Source organism: Microtus pennsylvanicus, chromosome 9, assembly GCF_037038515.1.
Source record: "Microtus pennsylvanicus isolate mMicPen1 chromosome 9, mMicPen1.hap1, whole genome shotgun sequence".
Classification (NCBI taxonomy): domain Eukaryota; kingdom Metazoa; phylum Chordata; class Mammalia; order Rodentia; family Cricetidae; genus Microtus; species Microtus pennsylvanicus.
In genome coordinates, this window is record NC_134587.1 from 46,937,361 (window position 1) to 46,947,900 (window position 10,540).

Sequence of the window (10,540 nt, forward strand, 5' to 3'; positions counted from 1 at the left end):
TATGGGTGTTGTAGTTTTCTCCTTCTGCGGCTTTCGGGGCGACTTACCTGTGTTTCTGGGGTACGGATGCTACACCAAAGATATTATTTCTGGCGACGAGAGAGGTGCTAACTCTAGAAGTTGGTTATTATATGGTGGCCATGAGTACTTCATTCTAGGATTCATTTCCAGTAGAGAAACTGAGACCTTAGAGGAAGATCTGGCACCCTCAAGATTGTGATCAGCTGACAAAAATAAGCTCTAGTCCATTTAACCTTGGATGCTTTCTATTCTAGGTTCTGACACTAATTAATAATCTTCAGTATATTCCTTTCTATTTTGGGGCTTCAGTGTTTCTGTTTCTAGGAGAAAGAAAAGACCATTAATTCAACGAATTACATGGAACCTATGATAAGCCAGGCCCCATCCTAAACTCACAGATACAACATAACAAAACAGCAAGACAGCTGTGGTCTCCATGCTCAGATCTTACAGGTGGTGGGACAGACTGGACACAAATAGCCGGAGGCTGGAATGAGAAAAACGGAAGTCGTCTGGGTTAGAAGGCTTGGAAGAACCCTACAGGGAGTGGAATGCCACGTTAGCCGGCAGGAGTCAAAGGTTTTCCGAAGAAGTGACCTTTGAAAAAGGGCCTAAGTGATAAGAAGGAGCCACCAGTAGATCAGGAAAAAGCTCCCTGGTAGGAGGAAGGCCTTCAGGGAGAGATGAAAGCTCTCGTCTTAAACTCTTAGGGCTCTAAAAGGGTGGTAGCCGGGCCCAGAGCTTGTGGAGACTGCCAGGTAGCAGGATGCAAGCCAAGGGCTCTTACAACTCTACTTGCCTGCCTGTGCCTTTCCCCCTGAGAGACCGTGAGACACCATGCCCAGCTACCCATTTTGCACCAAAAGGGACCTAAGTAGGACTTCCCACAAGGAAGCCAAGAAAGGAAGGGTCAGCAGTTCGCTTCCACATGCAGAGACTAGGGAAGGGTCCTAGGAGTTGGAGGCTACTAATTTTTCACCCACTGAATCATGGTTCCTGAGCCAGGCACTATGCCAGTCCTCAGAGACATAGCAGTGAGAAGAACGGCCTTTACCTACACAAGACTTACAGTCGAGTGGGAAAAGGAGGGGCTATAGGCAACTAAGCCAATAACCGTGACTGTTGGATGGCAAGGAGCAGGGAGCGGGGCTGGGGCAGGAATTGTGTCATTAATGTCTGCAGGGTGATCAGAGACTGTAATGTCAGGCAACTCCAGAACAGGGACTAGAAGAAGATGGACAATGAGCCAGGCAAGAAGGGATTTCCAGGTAGGTAGAGAAGCCCCTGGGCCTTACCGACATATATGATCTGGATCCTTCCACATTTCTGGGTTCTAGTTACATAATCTGGAGAGTGGGCACAGAGACAGAACAGAATGCCTGGTGCTCACTGGTCCTCAGTAACCATGCCAACCACATCAGAAGTCCAGGTAGCTGAAGCACCAGTCCCAGCATCCTCCATCCAGAGCAACTGTCCTTAGCCAAGCTGTTAAGGACCAGAGAGGGCAGGGATATATGCCAAGATGACCAGCGCCATCAATTTAGGCTGGAGTACAGTCTGAAAATGTCTGTCTGGACCATTGCAACTGGGATTTTGTTATTTTTTTCCTGAGTCTTTCTTTTCTTTTTTTAAAGGGAAAGTGTGAATGTAGTCTTCATTACCACAAATTGTGCAATTAATGTTTCCCATATTTTGGGAAATCATGGGATTAGTACAGAGTGGATGAACCTCAGCCTGTGAAAACCTCTTTCTTGATCTTGGCATCTTTCCTGCCGGGTAAGTAGGATAACTTTCTTCTTAAACACAAAAGCGAAACTTACTGTGAAAAGACCAGACACTCCAGAAGTATTTGAAAGCCTCAGGCTGTCTTTCCTTCTATGGATCAACACCACAGCCTAGAGTTTATCCGCATTGTATCTTTTGTTTTGTTTTGTTTTGTTTTTGAGACAGGGCTTCTTTCTGTAATAGTCTTGGCTGTCCTGGAACTCACTCTATAGACCAGGCTGGCCTTGAACTCACAGAGATCCGCGTGCCTCTGCCTCCCAAGTGCTGGGATTAAAGGTGTGCATCACTACCACCCAACTGTGGCATGTCTTTATCTTTACAAAACGGGATCATGCTAAATGCCCTGCAATAATTGATTCCTGAGCCCTAGGACCTGGTGGGGAGTTGGTTAGAAATGCAGAGCTCCAGGCCTCACCCAGGATGTTCCGTGTCACAACTTGAGTGTAACGAGGACCAAAGCCTGCGGCCTGCAGGAAGCTGCTGTGCAAAGGAGTGGGAGTGTGGAGGGTGGTGCTCCGCATAAAGGGAGTTCCGTGAAAGTGTGAATTCAGAAAGTGAGCACACCCTGACACACACTCTGCCCTCCTGCAGAAAGTGAACACTCCCTGACACACACTCTGCCCTCCTGCAGAAGGTGAGCACGCCCTGATACACACTCTGCCCTCCTGCAGAAAGTGAGCATGCCCTGATACACACTCTGCCCTCCTGCAGAAAGTGAACACACCCTGACACACACTCTGCCCTCGTGCAGAAAGTGAACACACCCTGACACATACTCTGCCCTCGTGCAGAAAGTGAACACTCCCTGACACACACTCTGCCCTCGTGCAGAAAGTGAACACTCACTGACACACACTCTGCCCTCCTGCAGAAAGTGAACACTCACTGACACACATTCTGCTCTCGTGCTCTCTGTATGGTTTTGAAGAGGCCAAAAGAGGGCTGCTGCAGAGAGGCCCCCAGGCTCAAAGAAGCTGGGCACTCCTAGGGACAATACATCCATCTAATCAGAGCCCCCAGAAACACCAAATGTTTTGGCCCTCTGCTCTGAATTTTGGGAAGGGAGAATGCTTGCTGAGCTCCCGAAGTTGGACTGCCATGAAACTCAGTTATTAATAGAAACTCTCCATACGTGGTTCCTTCCAGCCAGTGACTATGCTTGGTGACTCTCCTGGCAGTGTCTCAGAACTTTTAGTAGCTTGCTGTGATAGATGAGGGAAATGAGGTGCAGAGATACTACTGAGGAATGTGTCCAAGGTCACAAGGCCAAGCAGAGTTGGGGACTGGAGAGAAGGTTCAGCAGCTAAGAGCACTGGCTGCTCTTCCAGAGGTCCTTAGTTCAATTCCCAGCAACCACATGGTGGCTCACGACCATCTGTAATGAGATCTGATGCCTTCTTCTGGTCTGCAGGCAGACCACTGTATACATAATAAATAAATTAATTAATTAAAAAAGAAATGACAGAGTCAAGCTGTCAGTGGAGGGGTGTGGCCCACAGCATTGTCTGCATTGCATTGGAAGTCTGTGAAGTGTGTGTGTGTGTACAGAAGCTAGAGGAGAGACTCAAATGGTGTCCTCATCTGCCATCCACCTTGTTTTTTGAGACAGGCTCTCTCATCAGCCTTGGTCTCATCAAGTCGGTAGTAACTGACACCTTGCCCCATCGTCCTTCTCTGCACTGGAGTTACAAGCATGTACCTCCATGACTGACTCTCTTGTGTGTTGTGGGCTTCCAATCGCCATCCTTAGGCTTACAAGGCAAGCACTTTAAAGACTGAGCTATGTATTTTGAGTGCACATAAAACCATACAGCAGCCTCCTGTTACGTGTGCACAGCAGATACTGAAAAAAATCAGTTGAGGGCCAGAGAGATGGCTCAGCATGTGAAGGGCTTTCCACCAAGCCTGCCTAGCTGAGTTTGGTAGAGAAGGAGAGCCGACTCCCTCAGGTTGTCCTCCAACCTTGACACAAACTCATGGACACCCCCCCCACACACACACCTCCCACACACAAATAAAGAAATAACAATGAAGGAAACCACACCAGCTGATTGGAACATTTGATTTGATCTTCAGATAAAAGCCTCTAGAGCAAGCCATTCAATTTTCTCTGGGCCTGGCATTTGGATCTATCATTCATTGTGTTTTCTTCAACGCACAGCAATCAATGTCTATTTGGTGGCAGAACTCATGCAAGACACAGGTCTATGAAGGGGTTAATAACAAGGCTCATCCTATTGCAGCAGGGATTCCCAGGGGAGAACTAGATGTGCCCAGCAGATCAGGCACATGGAGCAGGAGCACTGTGGTACTCTGAATATGCAAGGCCCCCATAGGCTCCTATATTTGGATACTTTGTTATTAGGGAGTAATGATACTTGACAGGGATTAGGAGGTGTGTCCTTGTCGGAGTAGGTGTGGCCTTCTTGGAAGAAATGTGTCACTAGGAGTGGGCTTTGGGTTTTAAATACTCAAGCCCAGCCCAGTGTCTCTCTCTTCCTGCTGCTTCTGATCCAGATGTAGAACTCTCAGCTCCTTTGCCAGCACCGTGTCTGATTGTATACCACTATGCTTCCCACCATGACAGCAATGGACTAAAACCCTGAATCTGTAAGCCAGCCCCAATGAAATATTTTCTTTTACAAAAGTTGCCAGGTTGTGCCAGGTAGTGGTGGCACACGCCTTTAATCCCAGCACTCAAAGGCAGGCAGATCTCGGTGAGTTCAAGGCCAGCTTTATCTACAAAGTGAGATCCAGGACAGCTAAGACTGTCACACAGAGAAACCCTGTCTTAAAAAACCAGTAAAAGAGATGCTATGGTCATGGTATCTCTTCACAGCAAGAAAAACCCTAAGACAGACACCCAGGGCAGGGGCACTGCAGGGGAAGCACCTGAGCCAAGCTGAGGCATGCACAGTGCCCTCCTCATCAAGGCTGGGAGGCTGGGGACAAAGGCATTCTTGGAGTTTGGGTGAGTTGCTGGTCTAGGTGTCTGCATTTGCCGTGTCCCGTGCTGTGGAGAGCACTCCCCACGAGCCTGGGAGAGGGCCTGACTTACTGCTGATTCTGCCCTGCTGATGCATGAAGCCAGTCGTCTGGTGTTCGTGTTCCTTCTCTCTAGACTGCTTTGTGGTCTGATGACTTAGAGCAGCCACTTCACCTCTGCGAGCTTCAGCTCTAACTTTTTGTAAAAGGGGATGGATAATAAAATCTCTGAGTTTCAGGATCCGGAATGGATGAAGCAAATTTGGGTAGAGAATCAATGAAACAGCAATTAGCATAGCTGTAAGCAATACCCCCCCACACACACACACACTGCACCCTCTCAAGGAATCCTTGTGTCTTAGGAAGGCATAAGAGGGTGTGGCTAGAGGTAATGACAAGGTATGTGGAAGGAAGAGGCTGTCACCCACAAGTCAGTTCTGTCCAGCAGAAATGACCAAATTAAAGCCCCTAATCAGAAGGATGCTTGCTCCAGAAGGTAGGGATGGACTCAAGGCTGTGCACATCAAGTTTGCCCCCACCTCTGTCCTCTCTCTCTCTCACCGTGTGTATTTATAGGAAGGGGCACAGGTGGGCAGCAACCATTGGCAAGGCCACGTGAGAAACACACCGGCTCACACTCACTCTGACTCCTGCCCAGTGTGGAGCTTCTGCTGAGCATGGCCAGTTCCCAGGAATCCTGAACAGAGCTGGAAGGTGGCAGGCCCACCTTGCTGTCTGTATCAGTGTGCCCTGCTGGATGCCTGACTGGGATCTCCCCTGTAGGGGGATAGGTGTGGATGTCAGTCAAGGAAGAGCTGCTCCGTGGACCATCAACCCCAGGGACAGAGAGGAGGTTCTTGAATTCATGTACTGGGGTAGTCCATTTCTCCATTCATTCATCCATTTCATTGATTTTCACCAGATAAGTGTGATGAGCAGGAGTGAGAGGGATCTCAAGGACGTGGGGACAATTCAGCAGCTTCTTTTGCCATCTGGAGGCGCATGATATCACTGGGGATAGAAATAGTGTGAGCTGAGGCGGTAGCAGGTTACAAACAAAGATGCCATATGGGATCGATGAGCACACAGAAAACAGTGATGGAAGCCACTATAAACGTTGCACAGGTGCTGGCGTGGGAACCTGCAAGACTAAGACGCTGCAAGGCTTCAGCAACAAGACACCGTCATTATTATTGCTAGCATCACCACCGTCAGCATTGAGAAAGGGTCTCTTGTAACCCAGGCTGGCCTCAAACTCTAACTGAGGATAATTGAGTTCTGATCTGTCTCCCTTCACTTCCCAAGTGCTGGGGTGGGGTTACAAGCATGTGCCACAGTACCTGGTTTTCTGCAGTGCTGGAATCAAATCCAGGGCTTTGGGGCATACTAGACAAGCATCCTACTAGTTGAATTATGTCCTTAGTCCATCATCATTATCATCACTATCAACCACCACAACCACAATAAACAAAGTCCGTTTATGTAGCCCTACCTGACCTAGAGCTCACTATCTCAGTGGTTCTCAACCTGTGGGCTGAGACCGCTTTTCAGGTCAAATGACCCCTTCACAGGGGGCTCATATCAGATATCTTGTATATCAGATATTTACATTATGATTTATAACAGTAGCAAAATTACAATTATGAAGTAGCAAAGAAATGATTTTATGGTTGGGAGTTGCCACAACACGAAGAACTGTATTAAAGAGTTGCACCATCAGGAAGATTGAGAGGCACTGCTCTATATAAACCAATGAGGCTTTAAATTTACACCAATCCTTGGGTTTCTGCCTCCTGAGTGCTAGGATTACAGGCATGAGACTGCCTGGTTTGACCTCAGTGTTAACCTGAAGAACTCAGGATAAGCCTGGAGAAATGGCTTAGCAGTTTAAGCACCTCTTCTTGCTAGAGGATCCAGGTTCAATCCCCAGCACCCACACGGCAGATCACAATTGCCCATAACTGCAGTTCTAGGGGACCCAACACCTTCTTATGGCTTTTGATGGCACAAGGCATGCATGTGGTGCACAGACATACATGTGAGGAAAACATATAAAATAAATCTAAAACCTTTTAGAACTTAGAGTAAAAATAACAGCTTTTCTCCAAGTAAAGCACATTTGATACAATATCAATCAAACTTCTGGCTGAATTTTAGAGGCAGCAAGAGGTTTAACAAAATTCTATATTCCATTTGAAAAAAATACAGGATCCAGAATTGGTGAGTTGTATTTACTTCCTGATTTTATAGTACATTGGACATAACCAGAAGGAGCCGGTGTTGACACAGATCCACTAAGTATGGGAATTCCATGATAAAGAGACTTTTCAAAACTCAGTTGCAAGGGCCCGGGGTCCCTCACTGGGCAATAACGCTTGCTGGAACAATGGGTGCCCTGAGTTGGGTCCACAGAACCCATGTAGAGATGGAGAGAGAGAGCTGACTCTACACTATGGCACACATACCCTGCATATAATGCACACATATATATATACACACAACACACTAGTAATAAAAGTTAAGCGGCAAGAAAGAAATTTCAACAGTTTTTTTCAGCTTCCACGGGGAAGGTCTTTTCTTTCCAAATACATATTTTTATATACATACATACATGTACACATGTGTACATACACATACATTGGGAGGGGGAATTCTGCCTGCCAGAGTTGAGCAAAGATAATTAGCCCCCAAAAGTAGACCCAAGCCCTCCAACCCATGGCCCCAGCTGGCCTTCAAGGCTTGAGATCATACGTATTAAAGTAGAAAAAAAAGGGAAAGGAAAAGAAAGCCTTTCTTCTCATGATCAAAGTCATCCAAACCAACCAATGCAAACGGGGGCGCGAGAGGGGGCGGGGAGAGTGAAATCGCCTCTAGCCCACTACACACTGTTATTCCCTGCCCCACAAAGCTCAGTTCGTAATGGATATGGAGTTTTGAGAGCCTGCTGAGTTCACACCATGTCATATTGTGAATATGTAACAACATTTGAAAATAATTTCTGATGGCTGTTAGCTTCCTATTTGAGAGGCAGACACTATGGCTTCTTTAGTTTTTCCCTCCGAAGTTGACTGTTTTCCAGGCTGCTATTATACATAACGATTCCAGGGACAAACCTGTTGGCTTTTAAAGTCTTTTCTGATCATTTTCCTGGGCTACATTCCTACAAGGGGGTTAGTTGGTCAAAGGGCAAAGGGTGCTTAGAGCTTTGATAAACACTTGGCAGATGCCGGCCTGAAAGATGCGCGTGCGCACTCAGCTCGCGCTGGCTTCCCATCTTCGCCAGCACCAGCATTATTTTTAGTGTTTTCACTTTAGCAACTAGCTAAGCTCGCCATGTGCCGGCGTCAGTGCTAGGCATTATGTAATGTCATCTTCACATACACCTACAGGAGGGGACACTTATTTTGTAGATCAAGAAGCCAGCGGAGAGGACTCCTTCAGTCCCTCAGGGTCGCGAAACCAGCAGGAAAAAAGCAAAAACAAAAACAAATAACAACAACAAAACCCTGACCCCTTCGTTACCTGCGCCTGGGTTCCCACCAGGCTGCAGCATTTGTTTGTTTGTTTGCCACAGGGTCTCGCTAGTCCAGGCTGGCTTTGGATTCGCGATTACACCGCCTCTATCTCTCTTGCAAGAAGCTCAAAGGCTGGGGCCAGTATGCCCGACCAAACCAGAGTGCGTTTTCTTTTACTTTAAAATAATGATGTTATTTTGACCCAAGATCTTACTGTGCAGTCCCAGCTAGCCTGGAGCTAGCGATCTTCCAGCTTCTGCCTCCCATGTGCTGTGCTGGGTTTATGGGCATTTTCCGACCTATGGGCTTACTCTTGTCACTTGCTCCCTTCCTAAATACCCCTGTCCCTCAAGGATGAAGCCCGTCCTTTCAGCTCGCCGTTTTCAGCCCCACCATCCAGGCTTCCTAAACACGCATCTCCCAGCCGCGGCTATTCTAGCGCCAGGTTGAGCACTTTGGCGCAATTAACCCCAACTACTGCTCAACAGGTCCAGGTGGAGTGAGAAGACCTGGCACCTGTGCCTGCGGCACGAAGACCAGTCCAGAGCCTAGCGGACAGAGCAGTCACCTGACTGCAGCGACCGTGATTTGGTGTCTGATGTACCTAGCGCCACCGTGTGGCCGGTCCTCAAGGTGTGCGCTGGTGCAAAGTGTGGGAATGACTCCTGAGCCAGGAAACAGACAGGAAAATGGTATTGCCAAAACTATTTGGGATGAGGGAGTCCTCGGTATCAGGATCGGTCTAGGGGCAGGATGAGAGAGTCATTAAGCAAAATTATAACTGGGCCAGTACTGATTGTAGAGGCAGGCGGGTCTCTGTGAGTTCGAGACCAGCCTGGTCTACAAAGTGAGTTCGAGGCCAGCCACAACTACATAATGAAACAGAAAGGAAAATCAGGAGCTGGATAGCTTGTTCAGTGGTTAAGAACATTTGTTGCAGCCGGGCGATGGTGGCGCACGCCTTTAATCCCAGCACTCGGGAGGCAGAGGCAGGCGGATCTCTGTGAGTTCGAGACCAGCCTGGTCTACAGAGCTAGTTCCAGAACAGGCTCCGAAGCCACAGAGAAACCCTGTCTCCAAAACAAAACAAAAAGAACATTTGTTGCTCTTCCAGAGGACCCAGGTTCGTTTTCCAGCACCCATTTGGTAGCTCACAACTACCAATAAACACCACTTCCTAGAGGATCAGATGTCCTCTTTAGACGTCCGTGGGCACTAGGCACCCCCCCACACACACACAGTACACGCACAAACACAGTACACGCACGTAATACAGGCAAAACATTCATATGCAGGACACATGAAATAAAAATAAACCCAAATAAAATGGGGGCAGGGGGCGGAGAGATGGTTAAGAGTACTTGTTCTTGCAGAGGACCTAGGTTCAATCCGTAGTACCCACAAGATGGTTCACACGTGTTCGTACCTCTAGTTTCAGGATGTACATGATATACAGACAAAACACACACATAAAATAACTCTTTAAAAAACAAGACTATAAAAGAAAAACTGAATTCACACACACACACACACACACACACACACACACACACACACACACCTCGCTCCCTTTGTGGGACCCAGCCATGACAAGCTAAAAGAGACCGGAGTCTCAATTATCCCTAAGGCAATACCTGGTTGCAAGAAAGACCACAAACTGAGATTATCCAGGCACCACCCAGGAACAGATCAGCCAAAGGAAATTCCTAACGTTCCAAACGTTGTAGATAGGGTCACCTGCCAGTACACACCCATCGCTTTTCACCAGGACACCCCTAGACAATTGTCAGCCAATCAGGGTCCTGAACCTTAGAAATCCCTCACCCCCACCTTTGCTACTACAAAAACCCAACTCTAACTGAGCTAGAGGCTTTCCGATCATTACAAGATGTTAGACACGTAGAGAGACGGAGTTTGCAAACTTGTGTAAGAATAAAGGCTCTTTGCTTTAACATACAGGACACGGTCTCCTAGTTGGTTTTAGGGGGACTCCGGGATCTGGGCATAACACTCTTCACGCCAGCTCGCTCCTGTCCCAGCCCCACAAGGGCTCAGGATCACCGGTCGGACAGTAGTGACTACAGAAGGCAGGCTGCGAATTGACCCTCCTAGAAGTCCTCCGCCATGCTCCTGCCAGATAAACAGACGAGCCTAGGAGCTCACAATCGCCCCTTCCCGATTCGGGGGCCTGGGAACCCAGAGTCTGTGCTGCCCTGCGCCTCCTGGCATCTGGG